This window comes from Carassius gibelio, chromosome B1 (assembly GCF_023724105.1).
Source record: "Carassius gibelio isolate Cgi1373 ecotype wild population from Czech Republic chromosome B1, carGib1.2-hapl.c, whole genome shotgun sequence".
Classification (NCBI taxonomy): Eukaryota; Metazoa; Chordata; class Actinopteri; order Cypriniformes; family Cyprinidae; genus Carassius; species Carassius gibelio.
The window spans coordinates 11,690,994-11,704,410 of NC_068396.1; the positions used below are offsets into that span (position 1 = coordinate 11,690,994).

General features: G+C 34.4%; 1 protein-coding gene across 3 annotated transcripts in view; it reads right to left on the reverse strand.

Moving 5' to 3' along the window:
- LOC127948652 (sorbin and SH3 domain-containing protein 2) overlaps positions 1 to 13,059 on the reverse strand; it is a 92,320-nt gene extending 79,261 nt beyond the window's left edge. The window contains exon 1 of one of the 3 annotated variants that reach the window (XM_052545238.1): positions 12,714 to 13,054. The gene's annotated coding sequence lies outside the window, so the exon portion shown is untranslated. Of the gene's footprint in view, positions 1 to 12,713 lie in introns of all 3 variants that reach the window. The other 2 variants (XM_052545240.1, XM_052545239.1) reach the window with 2 other exon arrangements.
- Between the last annotated feature and the right edge of the window lie 358 nt (positions 13,060 to 13,417).

Consider the following 13,417-nt stretch of genomic DNA (forward strand, 5'->3'; position numbering starts at 1 on the left):
TACTCATTATGAATCGATTACTGATAAAATTATGGATCAGTAGTGCACGAATGCCGATTTAACCATATTTATTTTATTGTGACTGAAATAGAGCCAAAAAATAATAATGCTAGAGCAAATTGTTTTTGATTTTGGAAAGTAGTCCTGCTGACAGTGCTCCAGTACTGCAGAGTGATTTATGATTTATTTTCGTTTTTTTTAGAGGACGATGTGGTTTACGGTAGAATTCAGTTATTTTTGTATCATGTGGTTAACTGTGTGACACAGGGCAGTATGGTTACACGAGGAACTCAGAAAGCAATAATGCCGTGAAATAAAGCAGAGCTCCATCAGTCAAGTTTGATTCAGTTCTGTACTGCCTCATATTATATTAACAGATATGACTGGAACATGATCTAGATTCTTGCTACTGTGACAGACATAGAAAATCCTAAACTGGTGAATGCCACAGCCACAAAGAAATTTTGCATGCAGAAATAAACCATTATAAAACACATGATATTCTGCCCATGTGCTATACTCATACAATGGGAAACCACACACACAGAAAAATAGAACACAATAACTTAACACAGAAAGACACATACATTCATTGCAAAAGAAAATAAAAAAGGAAAAGAAGAAAAGAAAGAAAGAATTGGTATTTGGTCCTGTTTATCAGGAAATATGCAAAATATCTAAAATGTTTAAAACAAGAATAATTTACTTTTGAAAGCAAATGAAAAAAAAATGTCTAAACTATATTTCTATAACTATATATAATTCTGAATAAATAAAGTCAATATATTCATTATCATTCTTAATATTTTACACAAATATATATATTTTTAAGGGGAAAGGTCACAGCATATCAGGGCCACCATGGTGGGCACACTTACAGACTTTCACCACTTAAGATTATGTGTGTGCCTATAAGTGTGTATGCCCCTATTTAAGGTTGTACAAGAGAGGAGCAGACTCACCTATCCTTACAGTTTCAATCTTTGATAAGTAAGCAACACGCAGCTTACATACCACTTAAATGCAAATTCAGTTCAACACTGAGGACAGCAGCCATATCCTTCCTTCAGAATTTCAAGCCAGAACATAAATCTGAATGCAGACACAGAAAGTCTCGAGTCCCTTCCGATCACAAGACCCATCCAAATAAGGAAGAATCCATTTTGTTTTTTGAAACAGGTCCAAGATATTTGCTTAGTACATTTTTGTGGGATATTTGTCAAAGGCTAATAAATTAAAAACATTTTATCAGGAGTTGCAAAAAGGCGTTTAAGCGGCTCTGGGTGGTTAAATACCAGCTGCTGTTGCTGGGTCCAGATTGCTCCCTTGGTTTCCCTACTGACCACAGATATTCTAGTTAACTGCAACCAGGCACTTCTGTTTCCCTGGAGCTTTAACCTTATGATCTCCAAAACAAAAAAAGACAATAAAGGCTAATGAAACATTGCTGGTCCAAAATATTCTCAATCCAAAATAATAATCTACTGCATTCTCTATTCCTGTTGCTATATTAAACAGAATAGAAATAGAATCAAAGTTTGATTCATTAAAATTACTTACATTCCTTTTCATTTGCTGCAAAGAAGTTACTATTAGACCTATTAGTTTGTTTCTTTGTTGGAACAGATTTGGCAATATGCATAGGTATCGGTATCGAAACAATAATTTTGGTATCGTGACAACACTAATGCATATGATTACGTCACTTGCTCACTTAGTGCAGTGAATGGGTGCCGTCAAAATGATTGTTTCAAGGAGATGCTTCTGGCCAAAATCCATAATCCATCCCCCAGTTGTCCTTTCACAACAAAATCCACCAATACATTATTTTAGAACTGGTTCTGACCATTTTACTTTAAAACCGAGCTTGATACAGTATGTGCACATTTCTCTCCTGATTCAGATGAAACAACTTTTCCATTAGAGTAACTGGATAGAGGATTTGTATTTTGGCCAGAAACTGCAGTTTGAAGTTTTATTGTAATAATTTACACATTATTACAAACAGAAAAGCTTTTCATAGCAGTTTGGATTGTGTGGATTGTGGATTATTTTGATGTTTTATCACTTGTTTGAACACTCATTCTGACGGCACCCATTCACTGCAGAGGATCCATTGGTTAGCAAGTGATGTAATGCTCCATTTCTCCAAATCTGTTCTGATAATTATGTAATGCAGCATCCCTACCGAACATGTAGGGCCTAATTACATATTCATCATGATAACCTGTTACTCCTCGCAGAGCCAACAAGATATTCATGCCCAGGGAAAGAAGTGGTGATCTGAGGAAAAGGAAAATCATGGTGCTAGGGGCAACAAAAGCATGTCAGATAGAGAAATAGGAGACAAATAAATAAGTAATAGCCTTGAGCTATATAAAAAATAAAAAAATATAAAAAATCAAATTTGATGAAATGAAAAATTTGCACAATTGTATTATGCAGTAAAGAATAAAGAATTACTATGCTTCAGCAGAATATGAAGAGGATGAAAACAGGGAGAGACACAGGAGGGTAATTAAACAACATAAACCACAAGGACAGAGAAATGAAAAATTCCATGAGAGCCTGTGGCATGCAGTATTATGTAAGATGAATGAGCTCCTTCAGGACAGGATATTAACAAAGAGCAATTCCTCACACACATACACACCACAGCGTAAACTTCATTAGGGCTCAGTGCTAATTGGACTAATTGCTGTGGTTTGTGTGCACCATAAAATATGGTAAGAGTTTGGCTCATTACAGGAACATGAACAATGCCTCTTTTATTCGCTCACACTAAATAGATGCAAACACTACACAGACTCATGCAGCAAATGTGCAGTTAACTGTTGCTAAAACTCACACATTTTAACTTATGCAATTAATGTCTTAAATATGGAAAAAGGCACATGCATTCATCCTCATGATTTTTTTTTCTTCTCACTTCATTATTTCCATTGCCCAACAGGGTTTTTCATTATAATATGACTTTAGAAGGCTCAAGATAGAGTGCATGAGTCATACACACAATGGTGGTTAAGTCTCTGTCATTTCTCTATAGTCATATTTATAAAACACATCATGACTGTGCTGAAATCAGTTCACAATAAATAGCATGTATTCTGAAAATCACATACAATACAGTGATACACCTTTGGAAAAACAAGGTGTGAAATATTTCACTGGCTACGTTACAGTCTCTTGGTCTATGTACTTAACAAACTCTCTTTAGAAACTTGCTTCCTAAAAGTCATTGGACGGCATAGCACAGACCACATCACACACTTAACTTCAATTACAGGAAAAGGGTAGACAGAGGAAGCTTGAACAGAATCACCTGCAATCCATCCATCATACTTCAGTCTAAATAACGTCACACATCCACTCCAGTACAAATTCCACTGATATGATGAGTCTAAATATAAAGCCTAGCACTGCTATCCTTTCTGAAAAGCATGCTCAGTCATCTATAAAAATACATTTCTACAAGTGTTTGGAGGGCATACTTTTGGTTCAGGTGATAATACTTAAGTATCGTTTAAATGTTTGGGGTCGGTAAACTTTTTAAATGTTTCTGAAAGTCAACAAATAAATAACTATTTCCTACTTTAATATGCTGATTTAGTGATCAAGAAACATTTCCTAATATTATTATCAGCTGACTTCTGTTGAATGTTTTTTTTTTTTTTTTTTTTTTTTAAACCAAGATAAATTTTATTTTTTCGGATAATTTGATAAATTGAGAGCTCAAAAGAATTGAATAACATTGTAAAAGCACATACTTGTTCCCTTATGTTTTGTTACTGTGTGTAAAAAAGTATTAATAAGTCTGACTGGTAACAAATTGTTTGTTGTTTGTGTATATATTATTGGTCAGACTATGAGCATTTGAGTTAGTCAGCATTATTTATAATTATTCAAACATAAAACAATAGAATTCTATTGTTTGTTCCTATTTAGGCTACTGAATGTTATTATTTGTGTGTGTGTGTGTGTGTGTGTGTGTGTGTGCCTGCCTGCATGCCCTGTTTGGCCAGGTTTACAAGTATTCCCAGACCACTGAAACTCAAACTCACTGTTCCCTTTTGAGGCCTTTGTTGTGGTGGAAGCTAGTGAGCTTAAACAAATCACACACAAACAGAGGAATGAGGAAGAGAGGGAAAAAACACATTAAGAGTTGTTACACACATCCTCTCACTCTCCCTTTCCATCTACTTTATCTCTAATAAACAAACATAGAGAAAGTCAAATAACAATGGTTTACAATGAGTTGGCCTCATTTGTTTAAATTCAGTGTCAGAGTTGTAAATGTCAGATGAATCATTAAAACTGCAGAGAATTATTCCAACTGTTACTGGGAGTGAACGAGTTGTAGTATTAGATGTTGGGTACAGATGTGCATGTGTTGGAGTCTGCGTGTGTGCGCGTGTGCGTGTGCGTGTGCGTGTGTAATGCCATCAGGGATCTCACTTTCTATGTACTTTAGGGGTGATGAAGTCAAGGTGACGTTCCAGTTCAACATTGAGAGACTAACTAAAGACACACACAGACTAAACACAGAAATAAGGACAGCAGACAGCCTTCATCCTATTCTTCTGTGTTATCGATGAATTATCAAATTATCAAAGAACTTTCAAAATAGTCTGTAAAACATAGGTCCCACTTTATATTAGGTGCCTTAACTACTATGTACTTATTGTGTACAATGTACTTATTGTGTTAATATTGTATTGCAAAACACTTTTTCTGCTATTGAGGTGGGATACGGGTAAGGTTAGGGACAGGTCTGGTGGTATGGGTAGGTTTAAGGGTGAGTTAAGGTGTAAGGGATAAGTTATATATGTAATTACAGAAATTAATTACAGATGTAATTACATGCAGGTATTTTTAAAATATAAGTACAATGTCAAACATGTATGTACACAATAAATGCACTGTATCAAAATATTAATTTAAATGTAAGTAAAAAGTAGTTAAGGCCACCATTATTCTGCCTCACATTTAATTAATAAAATCCCAAAATTAAACATTTAATATATGGAAGCAAAATCTAAATATCTCAAAATCTGAGCAACTTCAGAGTGCACGCAAACAAGTGTAGTTTATATCATAAAATAAAATAGAAAGAATTTTCGCATATGGGCTGATCTTTAAAAAGATTTATTTGAAAAATCCTTTTGGTTTCATTTGAGGACTCTGGTCTAAACTGCAGGCTGACTTTTTGTGTTCTATTTCTAGGAAAGTGTTGGGCTAGAACCACAACCTTATTTTGAAGCTGGCTTTATTTTGTCATCTATGGAAAGAAAGAAAGAAAGAAAGAAAGAAAGAAAGAAAGAAAGAAAGAAAGAAAGAAAGAAAGAAAGAAAGAAAGAAAATACCAGATGCACTTGTTCCTTTAAAATTGCGATTTTAGTTATTTTGGTGAATTACTCTGAAACAATAATGACAAATGTGTCTTTATCTTCTATACATAACAGTAGCATAGGCTAAAATGCTGCAATCCTCCCTGGGAGACTCACTGCAGCTTTTGCAGCAATATGACTTGCACTGCAGACTGCACTGACCTACTCACCAGTCACATCTATAAAAGTGTACCTGCTCTTTAACTCTGACTTCAAAGACTTAGTGAAATGATAAAGATCATTTGTTTTTCAATATCCATGCAAGTCAAAATCTAGAGAGATCAGCGCTACTTAAAAAATTATTATTAATATTTTTTAATAAAAAATAAAAATTACTATTATTAATATTATTACTATATTTTTTTTAATTAACTATTTTTTTATATTAAAGCAATTTCCTGAGAATATATTAGCCTTCTAATCCATTAGCTGGTATAGTCAAATCAAGTCACCTTTATTTACATAGCACTTTATACAATTTAGATTGTTTCAAAGCAGGAAAATTACAGAATTAATGATGCACTTCATTAATACTGATGAACTTCATTAAATATGAGACCATTTCAAATTCTAGTGTAAAACATCTCTCCAAAGATGTTTACTGATATATTCACACACTATAAGTCAGTTTAGTGTTGATTCAGTTCAGATCAATAACTGTGCAAAATTCAAATAAAAAAATTGTTCAATACTATAAGCAACTCTATTCACCTCAAGCCACTAGGGTCATCATTACTGAAGTATTGCCATATTATTGAATATTAAGTGTATTTTAAGTAAGAGATAATGCACATCCAGCATGTACATTATCCCACTTATTACAAGCCTACTTGCCACATAGTTATCTTATAATCCAAACAATTCATACAAAACAATCGTAGCAAAATGGCAGCAGCTGTTTTTGTATGAAATGATAGTGTGTCCGCAATACCAGGATGACATAATTAAATAATTGTACAGCATTTTGAATCAAGTTTTAATATATTAGCTAAACAAACACAAAGCTTCCAGCAAGAAAAACAGTTCCTAGCAAGAGTACAGCCCCGACTTCAGTTAGCCGGATGAGCCTGTGTTATCAGCTTTTATCGGCTTTTATAGACGGATAACTTACCTCAGAATGTCGTGACTGACCAATCAGAATATAGTATTCCACAGAGCTGTGTAATAAAGTGCAGTAAATGGTACAACTATTTCTGGAACAAACTAGTGTGTTTATGATTATGATAATGGATTACAATAATATGATAACAAATACCAGTTAGCATAATCAAATGAAGTAAAGGTTTATTTTTAAATAACTAGAAGTAGCTGATAGCAGAAGTCTTGTGAAGATAATAATGGCCATGCCTACTTTTATGTTAAAAATAAGGTGAATTACTCTGACCTAATTTTTATAATCTGCATTCATCTCACTTCCTGTTTTATCTCATTGAAATGCATTCTGGGATGCTCTTAGAATTTCCCTTAGAATTGGGTTACAACAAGGTTAGGAGGCAGAATAATTAAACCATGTACCATTCGGAGCAATCGATCCAAAGTGTGGGAAGTGCCGCTATTCTGCTTCTGTAGTGCTTTACTTGGTTTTGGAAAAGAGAACATCCCTTTCTATGATTGGGAAATAATATCAACCTGATCTATAGAGCCCAAAAAACTGACTCCGACAGATTTTTATTTATTTATTTTTTTTGTTAATAGAGATGCAGTCAGACACATGAAGAGACAATGCCATTTCACTCTAGTAAAAGATCCGTGATCAGCATAACAATAAGAGAGAAAGCAAGAGATGGGGGGATAGAAAGAAAGGATGAGAGACAGAGGGATAGAACAAGCATGAATGATCCTACCGTCATATAAATTCCACTCTCACTCTTGTACAAACGTCAGTCAAAGAAATGTCAGCATGGCACTTTGTTCTTTCCTTTTTTTTTTTTTTTACCTATTAGTTTTAGTTTTTTAATTAGATTTTTCTAATTAAGTCCAGATCAGAGCACCACTCCTGGGGGACAGGAGGGTTAGACAGTGAAAGATAGGTGGGGTGAGAGAAAAAGAGGGCGAGAGATCAGATAGGTCTATTTTGGTAGTCGGACATGCTTCTGTAGTGCCTAGAAAGTTCCCTTATGGGGTCTGTATGGCTCCACCTGTCACGTCTGAATCAGTGACCCAACCTCTTAACATCCGCTGCAAGCAGCTTAATGACCTCAGGGAAATTTAACAAGCCATAAAGCACCTTAAAGTGCTTCACATTTAAATGATGGTCCCAAAGAGAGACTCATAATGTTCAAGAGAGGAGTTTGAGAAATGTGCATACCTTATCTACTGACCTAGCATTTAAGAGACACATACATCACCACATCAAAATGCTGTCTGCTGATGAAGAACTCTGCTGGGTCTCAGGCTAATGTGTGGATTTGTGTGTGCAGCTGTTTTAGTGTCAGTGTAAGCAGCTGTACAGCTACATTAAATCAATGTAAAAAGTCACACACGTGCGCACACACACACACACACACACACACACACACACACACATACACACACATTATATATGTGACCCTGGACCACAAAACAAGTAATAAGTAGCACAGGTACCTTTAGAGCATTAGCCAACAATACATTTTATGGGTCAAAATTGCATATTTTTCTTTTAAGCCAAAAAACATTAGGATATTAAGTATATTAATCATGTTCCATTAACATATTTTGTTATAATTGTTATAATTTTTGATTAGTAACATGCATTGCTAAGAACTTTTTTGCACCCTCAGATTCCAGATTTTCAAATAGTTGTATCTTGTCCAAATATTATATAATAGTTGTATCTCGGCCAATTTAAATATGAATCAAAAGTTCAGTAACTACACTGAAGTCAAACAGTCAACAGTCTTTATGTTAAAGGCTGATGCAGGTGTATCAAACAGTCATTTAAGATTATGTGACATATCTTATAAAATTGTACAATTAAACCTAATTATGCATCTGTACTAAAGTTTACTCTAAAAATCTGGATTAGTTCACACAATTGTGGAGAATGATTTAATTTGCTGTGTTCTGGCAAATTGGTGACCGATTCCTAATCATGTACAGTTTTTACCATTTATTTTCCGTAAAATTCACAAAGTAAGAATTCATACAAATTTGTCACATAGTAAAATAGTCACGTTTTACGAAAAAGGATGTGATCACAGGTCATGTACATGCCAGGGATGACTGTGTTATCGCAACAAGCAGCAAACTGACACTATGCACACCAATGATGTAATGGTGAGAACATTTTCCAGTAGCCCGATAAAACTACAGTCAGGAATGAAATACAAATGATGGCTGTTCTAGGGAAGAAATCATGCCAAAAAAAGACAACAAAGTATGGGAAAGAGGAAAGCTGATCCTAATCCATTGATTCATGTTATTTCATTTACATCATCAGTTCAACATGATACTATGATACAGCACTCCATTTCCTCACTAAACTAATACAAATACAAATTATGCAACAAATTGTTTTTAACAATTAAACAAACTCTTGTTTGAATTCACAGTGGAGGGAATGGATAGACACTACCTCTGCTGACCCATCTCAACACCCAATCCATTATCACAGTGAATACCAGCCAAACATTCCTGACACGGCAAGTGAGAGGTTATAAAAAGCATTGCTGTTAAGTAAACACATGTATAATAATATATCGGTGGGTCGATACAGCAGTCACTGCTACTGTATTGCCATTTGCCCTTTACGGCAACACTAGTTTTAGTTAGAGATAAATGGAGTGTAAAAAAAACAAAAACCTTTTCATCTGAATGCTCTGTACCCCATTAACCAAATCGTCTTATTTTCATGTCCTGTTTCCCAAAAGCACCATACATTAAATAGCACTTAAAATCACCATAAATCGAATGTTAAGTTTCTAAGTGCATCAAAATTGCAATGCTTTATTCAGTGTACAATATGTGATATGTTTATTTATAAACATTTATACAAAATAAATGTATAAATGGAACAGTTAGTTGGAGCTGATCTGATGATCTGAATGAGAGAGAGAGAGAGAGAGAGAGAGAGAGAGAGAGAGAGAGAGCAGGGTGACGTGAGGAACAGGATTGAGAATCAATGATTTAGAACACTGATTTTGAAACTTGTGAATCCATTAGAATCGATAGAAGACAGAATCCAGATTCATATATGCATACATTTTTACGTGCACCCCTAGTTTTCTCTTCCTCTTCTCTAAAGCAGCACAACATGGCCTTGCCCCCTTTGTTGCGTGTACCCAGGGGCATGGTTTATCTGGGTTCGTGACGTAAGGAACCTGGGAAGAAGCTCGTTGTATAGTCCCTGACCAGCCATTTTTGTAGGCATTAAACTGCCAGAATTTTAAAAGTTAAAAATATATATATTTTTTTTTCAATTTGCATTAAACTTTCAACTATGCAACTTTGAAGATATTGTTAGTGCTCAAATAGAAACATTACAAACTAACTAATGTTAAAAAAGTAAAATCGCAATCAACCACCTTTTTAAAGTAGGGATCAGACCATTTGCCATATGTCCAATAAATATTCTTCTCACTCCTGCAGATACTGTGGGTCTATGTAGAGAATAATCTGCACTTTATCCAGCACTATTCTAGGGATCTCTACCCAGTAACATTAGACAAATGTACACAGACACCTTGGCTTCAGACATGCACATCTCATCACTCAAACACATGCTTTCTTTAGCACTTCACACCTTTTTGACACTGTTGCGCTACATGCATGTATCTGTCTGTCTCTATGTCTGTCTGTCAGATGTCCTTACCTTTTTTGAAGAATTCAGATTATTTTCTAATTGAATGCACTGTAACATAGCAGTTTTATAGAGAGCACACACAGGATTCATAAACTTTGAGAATGAGCCATAAAGCCTGCATTAAATATGAATGATGAGGAATTAATGTTAAGTAACTTCAGAGAGAGCTTCATTTGCCTCACCCCCCCACCCCCACCCCCACCCCCAGAGCAGCATTTTTAATAGACTCCTTAATTATGTAGATGCTGTGACTGAAAGCTTTCAGTTTTGTATCTGTATACATTATGTGCTACTGTACATACTTTAGAATGATGGTAACTAGTAAACTGCAATTCCTTCATATGCAAATTAATCAAATTAATCTAACCTTCAAATTATTTGATTTATTTCATAATTATGTAAGTATTCAATTTCAGTGTGAGGTCAATGGCATAATTACATTACCTGGCGTGCCCTTTCCCCACTAGTTAATCACCCACAAGAACAGTATTTAAATTAATGTGCAATACTGTACTGATATCCAGACCTAAAGTGAGATAGAGGGATAGAAATCCTAATTTACCTGTCATGACACCATCCTATATATGCACAATATCAAACAGATCTAGTTCACAAGAGATTAAAGCACCACCATTCTCTCTGTTCTGCTTTAACACATATAGCATTCTGTCCCCAGGCCATAGTCAGCTCTTCGACTATGGTAACCTCACCACTTAAACAACAAACTTTATTTTGATTTCTACAGTGAGTTCATTAGTACATCCACCATCTGAAGAAACTATAAGTTTAATAAAACATAAAAGCATAAATAAACCGGAATGAATATTTATATGTAAAAAAATTAAAGAAAACATAATAATAAAGACAATAATAATAATAATAATAATAATAATAATAATAATAATAATAATAATAATAATAATTATTATTATTATTATTATTATTATTATTATTATTATTATTATCATCATTACTTTTATTATTATTATTAGAATTATTATATACAGTTATATTATTACAATTTTGGTAAATATATATCCAATTAAATGCTATAAATAACACAAATGATTACCATTAATTATAGGAAGTAATACATTTATTTATTTGTTAAAATGTATAACAAATAAATGGTATCTTTTATAAAGAAAAATACATAATTACATAATATTAATTATTATTAATTATATTAAATATCAATTTAAAGTTATTAATAATTAATTAATTTCCATTCATTAAGATATATTATAGCTTATATATATATATATATATATATATATATATATATATATATATATATATATATATATATATATATATATATATATATGTTACATTGTACTATATCATATCATTCTTATATACAATCATATTGTAAATGCTGTATAATTGCATGATGTTAATTAATATTATTACTATTACATTTGAATTAACATTATTACATTTGAATAACATTTTAAATAAATGCTATATAAAATAGAGAAGTATATATTTTATATAATTATTTATATATTAAGGTGTATATTTATATTTCAGAGAAAGAATGTATTAAAATATATAATTTGTATATTATATAAATACATATTTAGATTCACTGGGCAAAAAAAAAACAACAACAAAAAAAAAAAAACAACAACAACAAAAATAAACTGTGTAACAGGCTGAAAATAATGCTTGAATTAGTTGATTGTGGAAACAGTTCTGAATTTTTTATGAAATTACATCCCAGGATAATAAATCCAAAACGTTCATCTACTTCCACCGTCCACTGGACCTCCTCGCTAATGAGCGGGTAATGACAAGCCTCTTAATTGTTATGTTAATCAATTAAGCCAAAAGATCTTGGCGCAAGGTTTTGGTACACAAGCGCTCTTTGTTGTCGTGCAAGGTCACGCCAGATTGAGTTACGAGTAATCAGTTTCACTCTCTGCATATCCACACACCAAACGTATTTCGGAATTATGGACAAAACTTGTTGGGTCAACTATAAGGCTACAACATATCAGAATCTGAGAGCAAAACATCTTAAATTGAAACTGGTATGCAGCACCTTCCAAATACGCAGCAGTGCTACTTTAACGATGTAACCACCGCCATGTAGCTACTGCAAACTGAGAGCGGCAGAGAATAAAAAATAGGTGATGAAAAAGTGTTACAGCATATGAGAGATGTACATTACCTTTTAAAGTCACAAACTTGGTCATAAATAGTGCATTTTTGTTTAAGGCATACAGTTAAAGGATCCTTATTTAAGTGTCTATTTCATGTTCAATAATAAACTGAAATCTCTATTTGGAATGACGTGCTTCTGCAGTAAGCTACAAACATTAACTAACATCTGCCTTTGGAATCGAACTCTGAATCTGCAGCAAAATCTGCACCTGAGTTTTGTATCTGGAATTCTCTTAAAACTACATTTAAAATCCATTCTCTCGTTGTTACTGAAATTTGTCTTTGAAATCTGCCTCTGGAATCGCAAACTCTTCTCATTCTGACTGCGCCGTTGTGATTCTGTCAGCGCGTGACCGCGAAACAAGCGTCCTTACCCTGAGCAATAAGCAAGCATATGGAGTCATCCACCGCAGTTAACGCGCCGCACGTAAGTCCATCAAAGTCAGGGACGAGAGAGACGAGGTCTGAATCTAGACTGAAAGCGCACACCTGCTCCGCTCGCTTCTTCTCTGCGAGCCGACTCCAAATAAACGCGTAAACGCGCATGGACTATGCCAGTGCGCGGCACCACCCTTTCCTCTTGGGTCAGTGGCTCTCGCACGGAGCTGGAGAGCTATTGAAATAGCATTGCGGTAAAACTGTCTCTTTACACATGACGAAACGCCTCTCCTTATCGGCTCCAGAAGGAGGCGGAGATGGAAACAAACGCAAGATCACATTCGTTTTGCATACTCAAAACGACGCGATGCTTGCGCACGTCACGAACGTGAGAGGTTAGTGCTTAATAGAGACTTTATTCAGACATCATCCAATCGTCGCTTGAGGAGTATTTTATATCACAGCCTATAGAGTGAGATAGAGAGCAGCGCCGCGCATCGGTCCCTCACAGGTTCTCAGTAGTCATGGCAACCAGAACACTTCAATCGGAAACGCAGATATGAGATGCTGATGCTGAGGTCACCTCTGCCACTCAAGGGCAAAAAGACCGCACTGAACTGCTGTACAAATGTCGAAATTTGATGGAAAGTTAAATTGAAATGTATGGCAGAATATTACTGCAACTCTTTAATTTCCCACC